This window comes from Hoplias malabaricus, chromosome Y (assembly GCF_029633855.1).
Source record: "Hoplias malabaricus isolate fHopMal1 chromosome Y, fHopMal1.hap1, whole genome shotgun sequence".
NCBI classification, from domain to species: domain Eukaryota; kingdom Metazoa; phylum Chordata; class Actinopteri; order Characiformes; family Erythrinidae; genus Hoplias; species Hoplias malabaricus.
The window spans coordinates 79,338,254-79,358,202 of NC_089820.1; the positions used below are offsets into that span (position 1 = coordinate 79,338,254).

A 19,949-nucleotide genomic window follows, 5' to 3' on the forward strand; every position below is an offset into this window, starting at 1 on the left:
TCTAATGGTTAATCCATTTCAGATATGACGCTCACAACATTCTGTGCAGCGTTCAGACCTCACTCCAGTTCAGTCAGACAATGCAATCTTCCTCCTCTTCATCAGTTTCTGTTTTATAGAGTGGCATAATTGAAAAAAGCCTTGAAGCATTTCGAATATAATGGATATTAATTTGGTAGAACTTATAAAAGGCATTTTGTATTACTGACTAGAACAACACTCAAATTAATTTGTATTGCTGGCAAGAAAATATGCTTTAATAGGCTTTTTGGAGGGTAGAAAACATTTGAAGAAAATTCTCTGGATTTGATGTCCTTGTGTTTTTCTGTGCTGGGTTACAGGGAGTTCAAGTGAGGGATAAAAGCAGCAAAAAACATGTTGAAACTGACTGTGCTCTAAGGGGGAAAAATGGCCATGAAATTTTACTTTAGCAACTGACTCACAAGCACAATTGAAAACCTGGGCCGCTTGCTTCATTTCAGATCTGAGAGTACTTGATTTTCATTGGGAACAAACAGTAATTCAGCTTAAAAATGGTAACTTGCAGAAAAGTCAAAATGAAAGAATGTTGGCTTCTTCTGACCTCAAACTTTTGCTTGAAATGCTTTGAAATATCAAGAGGAACCACTTATTAATTAATAACACACACACACACACACACACATATATATATATAACTTCCTGTTTGTGGCACATTAGTATACGGGAGGGGGAAAACTTTTCAAGATGGGTGGTGACCATGGCGGCCATTTTGAAGTCGGCCATTTTGTTTTTTTTCAATGGGAAGAGGGTCATGTGACACATCGAACTTATTGGGAATTTCACAAGAAAAACAACGGTGTGCTTGGTTTTTAACGTAACTTTATTCTTTCATGAATAAAAATCCTCAAGTATATAATTTGTCTGCATTCATTTGAAACGATGGTCTGGAACTGAATATGAAATCTGATCATGTCCACAGATCTCCTATAAAGCAGTGAGTTCGTTTGACCCGGTACTGGACCTCTCCAATCAGAGCGGCAAGGTGATCAAACTGGGCAATGAGACGAGCCATGTGTTCCTGGGCCTTTATCCTGGCTCCACCTACTCTTTCACACTGAGAGCCAGCACAGCCAAGGGCTATGGACCACCAGCCATCACTCAGGCCACCACCAAGATCTCAGGTCTGTGGATGGAGAGAATCTTTACACACACAAATATAGATGGTCAGGACCAAATACAGAGAAGGGTTTATTGGGCTAGTGGATCATTCTCAGCAGGGACACTGTTGCACTGATATGAGAGGGTCCTTGGATCAGACACATCAGTGCTGCTGGAGTTTTTGAACATTGTGTCCATTCATTGTCCCCTCTCTTAGACACACCTGCTTTGTGTGTCCACCTTGTGGATGTAAAGTTAGAGACAGTGGCTCATGTGTTGCTGCATAGTTTGTGTTGTTCGTCCTCTGGTCCTGGACACTGCCCACACAGTGCTGTTGGATTGGACGAGTAGTAGGTGGACTATTGTCAGTCCAGCAGTGACACTGCAGCAGCAGTGTGTGATCCACCAATTTACAAGTGCAACCATGTCACTGCTGAGAATGATCCACTACCCTAATGATTCCTGCTCTGTGCTGGTGATGGACTGCAGTCTGTAATTGTAGAACTACAAAGTGCACCTCTATGGTCAGTGGAGCTGATTAAAAGGACAGAGAGTGTAGTAACAAGGGGGTCGTTTAAATGTTATGGCTGATCAGGGTTTATTTAATTGTTTTAATTGACTTCTTTCTCCATAAAGAACAGACGAGGGATGTGAAGTCAGGTGTTTATAGAGCATCCTTTTTAACTGGAGTAAAGTGGTGTTGCTGCGGGAGCTTTGGCATTTATTGACTGGTGTGACGGTCTGTCTTATTTCCTTTCACACTCTCTTTTCTTTGGTGTCTCTGTGTGTGTAGCTCCTTCTATGCCCGCCTATGATCAAGAGACGTCTCTGAACCAGACAGACAGCACTGTTACAGTCCTCCTCAAACCGGCCCAAAGCAGGGGAGCACCAGTCAGGTAGGATAGCACAAATAAACACTCATATGTGCTGCCATGAACGAGTTTGGGGACATCGTTTGGGGCTGATGGATTCTCACTGTTAATTCACAAGTCAAAATAAGGGAAAAATCATGTCAGTCAAAATGCCTCTCTTTATACTTTGCTTAAAAATGACCTGACAGTTTTCTTTCTCTATTTATTGTTAAAAACACATACTGATGTTAGGTGTAACCACTTTCTAGCTCACTACTGGCCATCGTGCAAGGGTAATGGATATAGGATTGGATAGTTTTAGTTAAAATAATACAGTATTTGTAGGTGCAACTCTTTAATACAAATTAATTTGATGTGTTCTCCCTGTGTCCGTGTGGGTTTCCTCAGGGTGACTGTCTGTGAGGAGTGTGGTGTGTTCCCCCTGTGTCCGTGTGGGTTTCCTCCGGGTGACTGTCTGTGAGGAGTGTGGTGTGTTCCCCCTGTGTCTGTGTGGGTTTCCTCCGGGTGACTGTCTGTGAGGAGTGTGGTGTGTTCCCCCTGTGTCTGAGTGGGTTTCCTCCGGGTGACTGTCTGTGAGGAGTGTGGTGTGTTCCCCCTGTGTCTGTGTGGGTTTCCTCTGGGTGACTGTCTGTGAGGAGTGTGGTGTGTTCTCCCAGTGTCTGTGTGGGTTTCCTCCGGGTGACTGTCTGTGAGGAGTGTGGTGTGTTCTCCCTGTGTCCGCATGTGTTTCCTACCACAGTCCAAAAACAAACATTGGTAGGTGATTGACGACTCAAGTGTCCGTAGGTGTGAGTGAGTGAGTTAAGGTGTGTGTCATCCTGCGAAGGACTGGCGCCCCCTCCAGGGTGTGTTCCTGCCTTGCACCCAGAGATTCCGGGTAGGCCCCGGACCCACCGCGACCCTGAACTGGATAAGCGCTTACAGATAATGGATGAATGAATGAATGAATGAATGAATGTCATGCTGTTTTCTCAATAATAAAAGTTTAATTTTCAAAAAAATATTTGTTCACCCTAACTTCATGAAAAAAGTGTCAAAAATGTTCCTTTATATCCTTTATATTTTACCTTATTACTTAATTTAAAAAATGCTAATTGCTATTCAGCATGTATGTGTGAGTGTGAGTGAATGTGTGTGTGTGTGTGTCATCCTGTGAAGGACTGGTGCCCCATCCAGAGTGTGTTCCTGCCTTGCGCCCAATGATTCTGGGTAGGCTCCAGACCCACCGCGACCCTGAACTGGATGAACGCTTACAGACAATGAATGAATGAATGAACGAATAATGAAAATGTTGGTTTTCTCAGTCAATTGATAGAAAGTGTTCGTACACACACACACAAACATTTACATCCACTGTTTATAGTTCAGTTATCAAAGCCTTGTCTTGTGTGAAGTGTAGTTTATGTAAAGCGCTGTTTCTAAACCAAACGCAAAGACAAATAAAAGCTCAATCACGGCGCACGGTATCTGCACATGAACCTGTGAATCCCTGGAAGACAAAAGGCTCGGACAGCTCTCAGTGCAGCTGCCAGTGACTCTGCATCTGCACCAGTAATGACTCCATTTACCTCGCAGCTAAACCCCTTTCCCTGCTATTTTCATTTTCATAACAGTTTTTATCTATTTTCTTCCTCTTTTATTGTTTGTGGATTTGATCCCTTTGAGTAAGCTATTGGCCTTTGAAGCCGAGAACAAAGTAGATGTGTGTGTGTTTGTGTGTGTCAGATAGAGAGAGAGAGAGAGAGACACCAGGAGAACTCAGCCTCTGAACTGCTTTCATCTGTTCGCTCTGTCTGTGCCACCGCAGCCGCTGGCTGTCCCTGAGCCTCCAACATATACACGCTCCCTATCTCTCTCTGCCCATCCTCATTAGTAAATAGTACACACTTTTACGGCCTCAGAAATTTAAATCATGTGTCGAGGGCCTGGACTGCCTCAGTAAGCTCAGTGGCGGGTTCCACAGTGTTCTCCCCAAAAGTCCTGGAGGTCTTCCTGGCGAAACTTTTATGAATCTTGGAGCACTTTGGCTCCGTGGGCCCAGAAGCCCAAGCAGATTTAGCACAAAGAGTTTTCACCCTCAGGTCAACAGACTCCTTTCTTTCCATTGGACGCTGCGTCGGATTTAATAAGTGTAGGATAATGCCGTTCCAGCCAGTGTGTTTTGGAACTCCACAAGGATGTTTTATATTGTTATCGCAGCGAGCACAATGCACCACACATTAAAAAGTGTAGCGAATGCCCTGGTAACCACACCACATCATAACCACGCCACAAAAAGGAAGAAAAATAAATTACTTTCATGTACCAGGAGTGTAATCCGAAGGCGTCTGACACAGTTTGAATTTATGGGGATTACACAGGAACCGTTTGAAAGGTTTACCCTGGTGAACACTCCTTTTATTTAATCCCAATCTCCAGTGTTTAATCTGACAAAGTCGTATTCAGCAAGGTACAGCGAGGACATGTCGGAGCTTCTAATGAAAATGAATAACGACAATAATACAAAAAAATAATAATAATAAAAATCTCTTTATTCCAATCCCACATTTAATCTCTGTCTCCGTGCTGTACTCTTTCTTTGTTATTGCTGAGAATCAGGTGGTGTATTATCAACCTCTCCGCTGGCAAGAGTGGCATTCTCTCAGTAGAGTAATTACAAAAAGGCTGATTAGAATTACAGAGGCATCATGAGGGGAGGCTTTCATTAATTATCTTGTGGGTTCTTTCTTTGGTTTACTCAAACAAAGTCTCTCTCTCTCTCTCTCTCTCTCTCACACACACACATTCACACAAAGGAGACTCTGATTAATCTTTTAAAATCCTGACTTTGGTTTATGTGTCTTTACATTGCCGAGGGCAAGATGGTGTGTTTTGTAACATAGGCTCTAATAGGAATGGTGTCATTTTAATTAGATTAAGACGATGAAGCAGAAATATCAATGGCTTGATTTCACAGTGATCACAGTCTGGCGAGTCAGCTGTTTTTGATATGCAAGTTTGATATTTGCTTTAATAAGAGAATTAAGCATGCTGCGTGCAGTTTAATGTGTCTACAGATACCGAAGGCCTCAGGTGCTTCATCAGTGTGAGATAAATGTGTGTGTGTGTGTGGATGGGTGGGGGGGGGGGTTGAGCATATTGGTACCTGGTAGAATAGTCTATATAATTTTGTGTGTATTACTGTGTGTTTATGTGTTTATACGATGATTCCTATATTTGCACAGCACTGTTGTCATTATGGAGAGGTTAATTTAGTTCAAGTTATTCATTCATTCATTCATTCATTATCTGTAACCGCTTATCCAATTTAGGGTCGCGGGGGGTCCAGAGCCTACCCTGAATCATCAGGCGCAAGGCGGGAATACACCCTGGAGGGGACAACACAGGGCAACACAGACACACACACATTCACTCACACACTCACACCTACGGACACTTTCAAGTCGCCAATCCACCTGCAATGTTTTTGGACTGTGGGAGGAAACCGGAGCACCCGGAGGAAACCCACGCGGACACAGGGAGAACACACCAACTCCTCACAGACAGTCACCCAGAGCTGGAATCGAACCCACAACCTCCAGGCCCCTGGAGCTGTGTGACTGCGACACTAACCTGCTGCGCCACCGTGCCGCCCAGTTCAAGTTAATAGTTAATTATTTGAGATACTGAAGGTTTATAATTTCATACTATGATTTAATGATGATTAATTAGAGTCTATTTGTTTATTTATAAATTTCTATTTTTTTATAGTAATTTATAGTTTCTGTAACCGATTCGTCCTGATCATGGTGTGTCTGGAGTCAACTAAAATCATAAGGTTCAATAGAAGAACTCACACTGGACATGAGGCATGAGGTGATCAAATATCCTTCATCAGTATTTCAGACCGGGCATCACACACTCACGTACTAACACTATCATATATTCAGTCACACACCCACAGCTGTGGACAGTTTTGCAACACATGTCCAGCTACCAACATGTGTGTTTGGACTGTGGGAGGAAACCCGAGCACTTAGAGGAAACCCACGCAGACACAGGGAGAACACACCACACTCCTCACAGACAGTCACCCTGAGGAAACCCACGCAGACACAGGGAGAACACACCACAGCATGTATCTCCGTGTCTGCGTGGGTTTCCTCCGGGTGCTCCGGTTTCCTCCCACGGTCCAAAAACACACGTTGGTGGGTGGATTGGTGACTCAAAAGTGTCCGTAGGTGTGAGTGAATGTGTATCTATGTGTGTGTGTGTGTGTTTGTGTGTGTGTTGCCCTGTGAAGGACTGGCGCCCCCTCCAGGGTGTATTCCCGCCCTGTGCCCAATGATTCCAGGTAGGCTCTAGACCCCACCGCGACCCTGAACTGGATAAGTGCTTACAGATAATGAACAAATGAAGTATCTGATAGATACCGTAACCAAACCAGTTGTGAATGTGAATGTGTAAGCAACTAGTTCATTATACTGAGAGAAATCACCAGTATATTACTGTTGTGTGACTCTGTTATCACTTACAGCTTATATCCCCAGTCTATAGGAGTGAAATCTGGTCTAATTTCTAATTTGTTGTGCCCAGGAACGGCAGAGACCTGTTGACACTACAAGGACACTACAAACTACAGTGCAGTCACTTATGTTTTATTTTCATAGTCATATTTAACTTGTTTGTGTGTGTGTGTGTGTGTATCTGGGTTTGTTTTAGGAGGTCCAGGTACACAGAAATTGTAGCCATACTGTATGAGAGAGAGAGAGAGAGAGAGAGAGAACAAGGCCAGCAGTGCTGTGCTTTGAAGATGGCAGTGTCTCTTTTCTTTTGAAGAAGTTTCTGGATGGCAGCTATCTCTCTCTCTTTCACCCAGGTTCACTGAGCCATAGCTTGTGGCCGTACTCAAAATCTACGAAAACACTCCCTCGCCAGAAAGAAATAATAAAAAAACAGGAGCTGATCCTCCAGCACAAAACAGAGATCCATGTTTAATCTGCGCTGCTGTTGCCTGTGGAGTGATTGAAGATTCAAGTTCCGTCCTATGACTACGGCAACAAATAATATTCTTATGAGGATTATGAAGTGAGTGCACGGAAATGAAACAGCATTAAAGTGGCATTATGCTGTTTAACAGCGGCACTTTTGTTTGTCGGAAACAAGCGCATTGTGGCTCTTTATGTTTAAGATGATGAAGTAATCGTCCTCGCACAAATTGGATGTGGGAATAAAACACTTGCAGCTTGAACAGCAGCTGTCTGCCAACAATTCAAGGGCCAAAGTGAAACACATATGAAACAGTGGTAGAGGAGCAGTCTAGAGCCATTATAACATATCAATAACCCACAGAAGTGGCACTGTTATTGCAGGCTTCACGTTTGATTTCAGATGTGTAGTTGTTTAATTAGAGTAGCGCTGTGGTGCAGCAGGTAGTGTCACAGTCACACAGCTCCAGGGGTTCGAGTCCTGTTCCAGGTGACTGTCTGTGAGGTGTGTTCTCCCTGTGTCTGCGTGGGTTTCCTCCGGGTGACTGTCTGTGAGGAGTGTGGTATGTTCTCCCCGTGTCTGCGTGGGTTTCCTCCGGGTGACTGTCTGTGAGGAGTGTTCTCCCTGTGTCTGCATGGGTTTCCTCTGGGTGACTGTCTGTGAGGAGTGTGGTGTGTTCTCCTTGTGTCTGCGTGGGTTTCCTCCGGGTGACTGTCTGTGAGGAGTGTGGTGTGTTCTCCCTGTGTCTGCGTGGGTTTCCTCCGGGTGACTGTCTGTGAGGAGTGTGGTATGTTCTCCCCGTGTCTGCGTGGGTTTTCTCCGGGTGACTGTCTGTGAGGAGTGTGGTGTGTTCTCCCTGTGTTTGTGTGGGTTTCCTCCGGGTGACTGTCTGTGAGGAGTGTGGTGTGTTCTCCTTGTGTCTGCGTGGGTTTCCTCCGGGTGACTGTCTGTGAGGAGTGTGGTGTGTTCCCCCCGTGTCTGCATGGGTTTCCTCCGGGTGCTCCAGTTTCCTTCCAAAAACACATGTTGGTTGGTGGATTGGCGACTCTAAAGTGTCCATAGGTATGTGTGAGTTTGTGTCGCCCGCTCCAGGGTGTGTTCCCGCGCTTATTTGTTTGCTTGTTTGTTTTTATACCACTGCCAACCCGCTGTCACTGGACAAGAACACTTGGAGGAGAATGCTAACTGCTAATAACAGCTAGTGCTGCACTGCACGATGAGAGATGACATCCTGCCCACCCACAGAGATTAATGCTGTGGGATCACCAGGGATAGAACTCACACTGAGACACTGCACATTTCATTTACATTTCTTATTAAGGTGAATGGTAATACCCCCCCCCCCCCCACACACACACACACACACACACTGTGCAGCAGTTATCAGGATTTTTGGAGGGGGTGGTGCATGTGTGTACAGAGCATGGAAAAGTCGATTAAACCTAGTGGAATATCTAAAGGTGCTGTATCAGGCAATTCATGTAAATAAATGGTGTATCAGGAAAAGTGTGGGGTTAATTAATGCAAGGTGAATATAGACATTGTGAACGTCAGACTGATTTATCACATCAGGATTCATTAGAGAATGACGCATTTGACGTATTTGTGTAATTAATCTTCGCTAGTACAAACAGACACCCATACACACTCTCTCTCTCTTTCTCTCTCTCTCTCTGTTTCTATCTCTCTCTCTATCTTTCTATCTCTCTCTCTCGCTCTTTCTATCTATCTCTCTCTCTCGCTCTTTCTATCTCTCTCTCTCCATCTCTCTTTCTTTCTGTCTCTCTCTCTCTCTCTTTCTATCTCTCTCGCTCGCTCTTTCTATCTTTCTCTCTCTATCTCTCTCACTTTCTATCTCTCTCTCTTTCTATCCCTTTCTCTCTCTCCCTCTCTCTCTCTCTATCTCTCTTTTGCTCTCTCTCTCTCTCTCTCTCTCTCTCTTTTTCTATCTCTCTCTCTTGCTCTTTCTATCTCTCTCTCACTCTCTCTTTCAATCTCTCTCTCTCTCTATCTCTCTTTCTGTCTCTCTCTCTCTCTCTTTCTATCTCTATCTTTCTATTTCTCTCTCTCTCGCTCGCTCTTTCTATCTATCTCTCTCTTTTATTTTTCTATCTCTCTCTTTCTCTTTCTCTCTCTCTCTCTCTGTCTCTCTCTCTCTTTCAATCTCCCTCTCATTCTATTTCTCTCTCTCTCTCTCTCTCTCTCTCTCTCTCTCACTGGTTGGAACACTTGTAACCAGAGGGGGAAGAAGTGTGTGTGTTGTGCTGGGGGTTTTAAGAGGATTACCGATGTGTCTATCAGTCATGTAGTGTTAGTGTAATGCTCAGAACAGTCCCGCGACAGGCCAAAAGACGCCTCCACCTCAGAAACACACGTCCCGCGCCTGCCGTGGAGAAAGAGGGATTCGGAACGCTGCTCCTTATCGTTCGTGCCAGTCACACGCTCTCTCTTTTTCACACCTTCACCCATCGCTCCACGCCAGCCTAGGGCAAGAGAGTCAAGACGAGGTGTGTGGATAACTCTCACTCAGACACACACACACACTCAAACGCACCCACAGATATATTGGGAGGATAATTGAGTGTGTGTGGCTGTGAAACAGCAGGCCGCAGCCCTCTTGTAGCATGTGTTTATGTAATTGATTGGGCTGAAGGAGCTCAAGCCCAGTCCTTGCTGTCATCCTTTTGAGGCCTGAACTGCTGTTCTTTGCTCTCCTCATTAAATGAAAATTTCAGCAACAAATCACATTTACACAGTTTTCCACTTACTCCAGATGTAGTCCTTCAGCCGTGATCAGGGAGCGCTAGAGCTCCTCTTCAGCTTTGCGCTGCAACAACGAGGGTAATGTAACTAATACGTAATGAAAGCTTATATGTTTAAGAATGCGTTTTGTTTTTTTTACCCAGTTTTCTCTGTGTAGCCAATAGCTGCTTGTTTTTGAAGACGGACACATGTTGTAGCGTGAATTATGAACTCCAGCAAGATGCTGCATCTTATAGTCGCCTTGCCAGTCGTAACGTTCACTGTTAAAGTACAGCCGTACATGAGAGTAATCCTCCTTTTTACACCGACTTTAATCCAGAGACTATCCTCTGCCTGTGTTCACTGCAAAGACAAACAGTTTGTGCCTCCCGCTCCGTCTTCCTGACGTTGTTACGGTGAGAGATTTCAGATTAAAGCGCAGGCATTAGCTCTGCCTCAGACGCTTGCCTTCTGTATTGTTTTTAAAACGCACCTGGGAGAGATAGCGAGGGGTAGCGAGGCTCATGAGGCGAGGGAGATAGAGAGAGAGTGGTATAGTGGGATGTAGCTCTTGAAACAGTCGCATCTTTAAAGTGGGAGTCGAGAGGATGCAGTGTCAGGCTTTTGCGTGTATCTCAGGATCCCTCTTAAATCAAGCAGATGTAGAGCCTCCAGTGGCACTGCCCGTTTGTTTGATCGGCCAGGCATGCGGTTAGGGGAAACGATTAGTGTTAAAACGAGAGAGAGAGAGAGAGAGAGAGAGAGAGAGAGAGAGGCAAATTGTGATTTAGATGCTCCCTTCGCATGCTGTACACATCAACCCAGTACAGTCTGTCTCTCTCTCTCTCTCTCTCTCTCTCGCTCTCTCTCTCCAGAAAGTAAATCGCACTCTCAGGTCACTCTCCAGTCGATGCCAAGTCAATCCTCCGTAATTGGCGGATGTGGCGCTTGGCGGCTGGCGAGATGGAAAAGCCCTAATTGGTGTCAGAGCTGCCTGCAGCACACGCATCGTTCACACCACAGGTGCTGCCCACAGTCCAGCTCTGACCCCCACAGACTGAGTCCTGGTCCCTTACCACCGTCTTTCACTTTCCAACTCCTCATGCGTCCCTTCTGCCTCACTCCTTCACTGCTTAAGGGTTCACGGCATATCGTTATTATTGCTGATTGATAAATGTGAAATTGTCATTATGATTTTCAGTCTAAAACTGCAGCTACAGTGGATAATGTCAGATAAAGATTAGCATATCAAACAATGAGACAATTGGCGAGTCAAAAGTGTCTGTGTGTAAGTGTGTGAGTGACTGTGAATGTGTGAGTGTGTGTCGCCCTGTGAATGACTGGCGCCCCCTCCAGGGTGTATTCCTGCCTTGCGCCCAATGATTCCAGGTAGGCTCTGGACACACCGCGACCCTGAACTGGATAAGGGTTACAGATAATGAATGAATGAATGAACAATGAGACAATTGGCGAGTCAAAAGTGTCTGTGTGAGTGACTGTGACTGTGTGTGTTGCCCTGTGAAGGACTGGCGCCCCCTCCAGGGTGTGTTCCCACCTTGCACCCAGTGATTCCGGGTAGGCTCCGGACCCACCACGACCCTGAACTGGATAAGGGTTACAGATAATGAATGAATGAATGAACAATGAGACAATGCCTCATTGAATTCTATATTCTACATTACTCTGAAGTGTATGAACGTATACCATGCGTCAACTAGGGAAAAAGTCAAAGAATACAATGCATTACACCTGTTTGAGAGTTTGTACTAATCCACGTTGTAAAAAAGAAGGTTAAAGCCTCTGTACGATGGAATGATTCTCTAATGTGTGACGTAACACCATCCCCCGCCCTGTTGATATATTCCAGTTCTAATTCTATATTAACTCCTCAGTACAAAACACACTTTACTTTTTATTCAGCTTTTGCCATTGTTCTGTTTCTCTTTCTTCTTTCCTCCACTGCTTTCTAGCACTCTGTCTTTCTCAACTCTCTCATCACTCCATCCGCATGTCACTCCTGTGTTTTAAAAGAGGAAGCCGCTGTCCCTTGTTCCTTTGTCTCTTCCTCTCCCCCTCTCTCCTGGTGCAGAACAGATCTGGCAGCTCTCTCCGCAGTCAGAGGTTTTAATCAATTAGTCATAGGGCCGGTGGGAGACGTCATGTCGCGCTGGAGTAAGGGAGCGACAGGTGGGGGAGCGTGTGAGTGTGTGAGTGTATTCTGGCCTCTCCTGTGACTCGTGGCCCTCAGCCATACCGGGAAAAGATGCAGACCCCCGAAAGCGATCTCTCTCTCTCAGCTTCCTGCGAGGATTAGCCCATGTCATCAAGCAAGACAGCACGTCAAGTCTAATTAAATCTACAATATGTGCATATTCTTTTATAGGTAGGTAGATCATGCCTTTAAGGAGAATTTTATAAACCTAGAGTGAAAACAATGCGCAATACAATCATTTTGCAGCAGCTGGAGTGATCCTTCACTCTGTAACGTTGATGTATATGAAGCATGTGCATAGTCTAATCGCCAGTAGGATTGGTCCACTTATAGTTAGCACTCGTTACGTTAGCTTGTGCTAGTACTCGTTTAAAAAGATGAGATATTCATAATGTGTTGACACAAAGGTTCTGTTGTTGTGGGTGTGATCCCCACCCTTGGTCTGTATACAGTTTGGTGTGTTCTCCCTGTGTCTGCGTGGGTTTCCTCCCACAGTCCAAAGACATGTTTTGGTAGGTGGATTGGCGACTCAGGAGTGAGTGTGAGTGATGAAGTGCCATCACATGTGTTCCTACATTGAGCCAGTCATTCCAGGTGCCAGCTAACTTTAGTTCACACATTCTGCTAGCTGGAAACTGGTTGGTAAATAACAAATGGACTAACTAAAATTGTGCTCTGTTAGTGCTACTGTTAATGCTACACTTTAGAAGATTGTATATTCAGCTCATGCTGATTTGTTGCTTCATGAAGAGCGCAGAGTGCCTCAACAGAGCTGCTGTCCTGCTAATGTTTATTATAATAAGCTGTCAAATATGCTTGGAGGTTTACAGCTTGTTTGAGTTGTACCAGGTGTACCAGATTTAGCCTGTAAACTTGTAAGTATCAGTGCACATGACTTACAATCTGAGGTAAATGCAGAAACACTGATAAATATGTGTAGATAGATTATAATATCAGCCTGAGTTGTTGCATAAAACTCAATTATTTTTCTTCATTAGCAGTAGATATTTCAGTTTTGGGAAAAGCACTTACAAATAATTTGATTTTGCAAGTAACTACTTTTTTTTGACAGAAAAGTGTGCATGTTTGCATCTGTTGATGTAACTGCAGTTTATTATGATAAATAAATATTATGTGGCTGTATTGTCCTGGGGCGGCACGAAGGTGCAGCAGGTTAGTGTCGCAGTCACACAGCTCCAGGGACCTGGAGGTTGTGGATTCGAGTCCCGCTCCAGGTGACTGTCTGTGAGGAGTGTGGTGTGTTCTCCCTGTGTCTGTGTGGGTTTTCTCTGGGTGACTGTCTGTGAGGAGTGTGGTGTGTTCTCCATGTGTCTGCGTTGGTTTTCTCCAAGTGACTGTATGTGAGGAGTGTGGTGTGTTCTCCCTGTGTCTGCGTGGGTTTGCTCCGGGTGACTGTCTGTGAGGAGTGTGGTGTGTTCTCCCTGTGTCTGCGTGGGTTTCCTCTGGGTGCTTCGGTTTCCTCCCACAGTCCAAAAACACATGTTGATAGGTGGATTGACGACTCAAAAGTGTCCGTAGGTGTTAGTGTGTGAGTGAATGTGTGTGTGTGTTGCCCTGTGAAGGACTGGCGCCCCCTCCAGGCTGTATTCCCGCCTTGCGCCCAATGATTCCAGGTAGGCTCTGGACCCACCGCGACCCTGAACTGGATAAGCGCTTACAGATAATGAATGAATGAATGTATTGTCCTGAAAAATTGATCTTGCTAATTTACTGTACTTATATTACTCCACTCCACTGACCTGTAACAGGATGAATAGAGGCCCTGTTGTTGCCACTCTAGGCTCAGCACTGCAGAAACTGCACTATGTAACTTTTGGAGGTAGAACTTTTAGGAAGCAACCAACCCCTTAACAACACCTCCCAGCCCCCTCGCTCCCCTTGATCTCAGGACAGTGCTGTAAAAGCGAAGTATACTCTGCATCTGTAGAGGGAGCCCAGGAGCAAAAAAAAAGAAAACAGCAAATCTTACCTAGTGTTCCTTTAAAAGTAGAGCAATAAATTCCTTGCATTTTGCAGCTTTAAGTTTACATCAGATCACAGTGTACGTCTGTCTGAGTAACTGCGTGATTTAATAATCAATGCTAAAAACATATTGTTGTCACCAATTTGAGATTTACACGCTCTGTAATGCCTCATTTCTCTTAGAGGTCCTTGTTTGTTTATTTGGGTGTTTTGTTTTGTTGTGGTGCGTGTCACGCAGAATTAAGCAGATGGCTAAATGAGTGGGCCGTGTAACTCCGTCTGCTCACGTGAGCTCAGTCGGGTCCCAGGCACTGCCATGTTTCACCAAAACAACACCCGCTTCAGTGCACAACACACTGAATCAGCACTGCTCAATCAAAAGCACACACACAATCTTTCCCACAGTGCTCCATCAGGCTCCCACAAAAGTGCTCTTAGCTAGAAATAACCTCTGCTTTTTGACATGTAATGAAATATATGTGGCTCTGTTGAATATTTTAAAAAGTAATGATCCTCCTTCAGCTGCGCACAGTGACAGACAAGCTGTATAATGGATATAATATATTCTATAAACACAAGGTTAAGGAAATAGAGAAGAAAAAGAGACCTTCGTTGTAATTCTCCACTACCCAGAGTAGTCCTTATATCGAAAAGACTGTTTTTATTGAAAGTTTAGCCGGGTGAAACTTTCTATCTTTGAAATCTTTAAAAGTATTCATAGCCCTTACATTGAATAGTGCTAGTTTTCTACCATATGCATGTAATCCATAAAACAGCATATTGCTGTCATTTGATAATAAAACTAGTTCACCAGTTTTTTCATGCTCAGCACAAACATGAAAGAGGTGACAGGGCAAGCAGAGAGAGAGAGAGAGAGAGAGAAAGAGAGAGAGAGATGTGTCGGCCATCTTAGATCCTTAGATCTTCATAGCCATTGGCAGTCTCCATTTTGCCTGAGGGCTTCGGAAGGGGGTCCTATTCATGCCATGCATATCATTCTTGACGGCACATCATACGCCTCGACGTCAAGTGAGACCTTTCTCTTGTCCTATAAAAAAAGAGAGAGAGAGAATTTTATGGAGAATATTAACTACTCTGATGGTTAACCCAGAGAAAAAGCTCAGTTTCCACAGTAACAGAGGAAGAAGGACCTTGCTCAATTGAGGAGTGGAAATGGGTTCAATCTGACTCCATCCTGAGCTATCATCCTGTTTCACACAAGCTTTATGGAGACCTTCACCGTTCAGCCTTTCACAGTATCCACAATGGCCGCCCCAAAAATGCACCGCGTCCGCACACGTATATGGATCTTACATTAAATATTTATAGTGCTGTGGCTTTTGAAATGGGAGATAATTTAGGTCACGCATGAATTCTTTTTTTGTATGAAAATAATTACATGGCCTTTATTCCATAGGAAAATCCAAAATGCCTCTCCAACTCTCGCACACATGGGAGTCATGAAGGATCATGGTTTTATGGTTCCTCTGGGTAGAGCTTACTTTACATTATTCAGGGACATATTATGAAAGCTGCAATCTATAGGGTATTTTTGTTTGTTTATTTGTTTCTCAATGTGTGTGAGGCTATTACAAAAAGCAGCTATTACAGCTATTATTATCTGTTCAAAGGCAACATATGCTATTGACTATTGTGGCAATGGTCAATGATTCATTTGTGATTTTTTACCAACTGTGAGTCAGTGTCAGTGGGAGTGTAACTGTCCATGTTACAAAATATCAATATATTGGAGAAAAGAAGGAGGTGGAGATCAGTAACAAGATTTCCAATGATCTCATCTCTTGAGACCTGCTCATTTAGCACTCTCTCTTTCTCTCCTCCCATTCCACCTCCCTAGCTCTCCTCTCTCTCTCTCTCTTTCTCTTTTATCTGTGATCTGTCCTGGCTTACAGTCCTGCCACCTTTACCCATTCACCTCTGGCCTCTGACCACGCAGTGAGTCCAGGTGTTAATTAACCTTCTTTTTAACAGAGGCAGAGTCTAGCCGCGCTGAATTTTTTTAGCAGATTGTATTTCAGCTCTAAATATAAAGACCCTAGTCCGAGCCACAGGACGCTTAATGACTGATCCCAGTGTAAAAAAGGGATGTGAAAGTGCAGGATGCATAATGATAGTACAAAGTTGTAATTTTGACAAATATAAAAGTATAAAAGCTTGGTGCATGATGGTTATTTATTAAAGAGACACCCTGAGGTGGTGTTAGTGAATTAATAAGGGTCATAGCGAACTGTAATGTAGCGATGCTTTAGGCAAAAAAAAGGCTTTTCATCTGATTTAAATTTGTACTTAATATGGAAACCGTGGAAAAGGGCAGCGGCTGGCTTCAGCCGCACATAAAACACAGAGTCTGATAGTTTCATTAACTACTTTATATTTATATACCCTGCTCTTTATAGTCACAGATAACCTTTTGCTAGCAAGTCTAAACAAACCCAGATTTATTACAGATTAGCCTGCCCAAAGGTCAGATTAGCATCAGTCAACACTCATTTCACTAGCCACTAACAACTGCCTGCTTCCATAGCTCTGTCTGCGCAAGTGACCATCCTCATAAAGTAAGGTGCTTTCCAGAGGTTGGAACTCATTTTACTGAGTTGTGTTTAACACAAGGATCTTCTCAAGTCTTCTTGAATAATGTAGTTGCGCCTGGAATCAACAAATTTGCAGAGAACATTCTTGTTTTTCTGCTGTGTTCCATCAGCAGTGTTTTCCGATTTTGTCAGTCACCTCTGCAGAGTCTTAAGGGAACAATAATATAAAATAATAACCAATAATATCATGCCCCCCCCTCTCTCTCCACCCTCAAGTATTATGAAGCAGATATGCTGAGCTAACTCGGAGACTCTCCCTGATAGCATGGTTCATTCTGGAATACATCATGGTACCGAAGGGACTTATTGTTATTTCCCATTCACGTTGACATTAAAGAAAAAAAACACATGAAATCAGAATTAAGAACACCACCTAGGGCATTCATAATTACATACTCGATCTGTAGAGCATAATTGGCTCCATTTCAGATTATTATTCTCCTCAACAGTTAGCTTTCCCTCTAATGCATTAGTGAAACTCTGTGCCTGATGTGAGACGTAGTCTGCACTAGGATCATTTATTTAGATTTTGAATATCAGAACATTGTTCTATGTATAAGATCCTTGAGGTTTTAATATTAGTTTTGAAGTCTTTTGAAAATCTTTACTTTTTCCAGGGCTCGGTAGCTGACAGAGTGGATGTATTAAGAGAAGCATGAAGGCCTACTTGACCTTTATGAATCTAAATTATTAAATAGCAAACATGGCCACCGCAGTACCATGGCAAGGCTATATTTTCTTTTCTGCTGAGAGCACTATAGCCACTCTGTTCCTCTGGCTACAATGCTTTGCAATATTGGACATGATTGAGTGCGGTACGTTGGAGGAAGAAGCACCTATGATGGAACACACTTGTGCTGTCTGAGAGCCTGCAAAAGGAGAGGAAGATGAAAGAGGAACTCGCGGAGGGAGATTGTGGTGTAGACTGGAGTAGCCCACTGGCTCTGATTGAATATGGCTGCGGATTGTGTTGGCCGTCGTTCACGCGTATGAGAATGGAGCCTGGAATTGGATTGGGAGCGCTGCATTTCAAAACAACATCGCTTGATGTGTACACGTTCATTTACATTGCTTTTATCTTCCAGATGTGTGAAGGTACTATGATCATTTTAGTATACATTCAATTTTCAGTTTTGAGGGTTTTTACCGCCTCTCATTTATTTAAACAAAATGGCAGTGGAAATAGATTTGACGGAGATACCTCTGATTTAAACTCCTCATAACCGTGCAAGACTGGACAGAGCACCAGAACTGTCAGCGTCATATTGCCATCTTTAGGAGAGAAGAGGAAATCAAGCTTGATTCTTGAAACAACATTGAAAGTGTTTGGAGAAAACGTGGGTTTTGTTGTAATGTTTCCTCTCGTTTTTTTCTGTCTCCCTCAGTGTTTATCAGGTGGTGGTCGAGGAGGAGAGGCCCAGGAGAACACGTGGTGGTGAGGCAGAGATCCTGCGCTGTTACCCTGTCCCTGTCCACTACCAGAACGCCACGTCTCTTAACTCCAAGTACTACTTTACAGCAGAGTTCCCTTCTAGTGGCATTCCCTCCCCTCAGCCTTTCACTGTGGGGGACAACAAAACCTACAGCGGATTCTGGAACGCACCCCTGCTGCCCCACAAGAGCTACAGCGTCTACTACCAGGCTGTCAGCACTGCTAATGGGGTGAGTACAGCACAGGCACTAACAATGTGTCTTCTATATCAGGTTCAGGTTCCTCCCCCAAATTCACAGAAGGTGGAGAAAGACATCTAGCAGGAACAATGGAAACGGTTTCAGCTTCTACTGAGAACGAGCCTCTGTTTAGTTCAAACACGAGAGCCCAGGAGGGAGGAGCAGAAACACTTGCTTTTTTAGTAATTTTGCTTAGTTCTCTTTATTATCTTTGTAGAAAATTATTTATTTTTCAGGACTGGCTTGTATTTCCACATCAAAGACAAGTAGATGTATGATATCAGTGTCAGCATATGTGGTGTGGTAATGGCAGCAAAAGTCCAAAGCTAAATTCGCAGGCACTCTCTCTCTCTCACACACACACAATGTAGGAGGCAGCCCATTTTAGCTGTCGATGTGTGTTACAAAGCAGCTATCCACTTTGCTCCTGTTAGAGCTGAAAGCATGGACGTTATCGTGGACATGAATAAGCATGACCAGTTAAGGCCTTCCCACCAGACCCTTCAATTCGGGGGATTTTTTTTTTTTAAATGCAGAAACACAGCACTGGGACGGAAAGGTTTTCAGCCTTTCTCGGCTGAAAGAAAAAAAAAGCACTTTGGCCATCAGAGCAAAAGTTTCTCCTCAGGAGAAACTGTGTGAGTGACACCGCCACATTGTTTGGAGAGCACCTGCCTGAAAAGTACTGCACACACACACACACACACCCACTGGGTACATTAACACACTTCTGTTTAATGCATTTCTGACTTTCTCCTTTTATCTCTCTCTTTACCTCTTTCTGTTTCTCTATATTCCTCTCTCTCACCTTCTTTCTCTCTCTTCCTGAAGCTTTTAAAGAAAGCTGCTGTTTAGACTGACAGCATTGACACGACATGCTTTTCTTTAAAAGGCCCCTATCTCTCCGTCAGCGGGCGAGCGAGCGCTCGTCTCTTAATTGACTGAAGACCTGTGTTTTAGTGCTACTGATGAATGCTGACGGGCACTTAGCCAGGCAGCCTTATGCCCGTCTATTCAAGACTGATAATTAATCAAAGCCCACACTCATAATGTCCTTCCTTTCATTTAGAGCTGGAAGAAAATACGGCACCTGACAGAAAATGTGCTATTTCATTGAATAACTAAGCAAAATCTCATATTTATATTGAATTGTAATGAATTGTAATGTATCAAGCGAGCAGGGTTGGTCTCAGGGCAGCAGAGAGCTGAGTTTTAGATCCCTGCATGCTGAATAAATCATAACACTATCAATTATAATGTAACATCTCTACAAACCTATTTCAGAGCTTTGCGCACACTATAAACAAACGGTAAAAGGAGCTTGCCTTAAAGATGTAGTTCAGCTCTTACAAATGGTGCTTCATGCAAATACAGCCATGTTAATTGGTAGCTACTGGTTTTCATAGATTTTTATAATATCATGATTTATTGAGCTGTTATATGTCTGTCAATTAAAATTATAAAACATAAATGTACATAGGTTCACATTAATGGACTCCATTCCAGGAGGCCTCAAGTGCCGTACTGTTTAGCCACATTACATTTATTCATTCATTCATTCATTATCTGTAACCCTTATCCAGTTCAGGGTCGCGGTGGGTCCAGAGCCTACCTGGAGTCATTGGGCACAAGGCAGGAATACACCCTGGAGGGGGCGCCAGTCCTTCACAGGGCAACACACACACACACACACACACATTCACTCACACCTACGGACACTGTTTGAGTCGCCAATCCACCTACCAACGT

General features: G+C 43.9%; 1 pseudogene; it reads left to right on the forward strand.

Annotated features, from left to right (window-relative positions):
• Positions 1–19,949, forward strand: part of LOC136679682 (receptor-type tyrosine-protein phosphatase mu-like) — a 252,906-nt pseudogene that overhangs the window by 160,522 nt on the left and 72,435 nt on the right.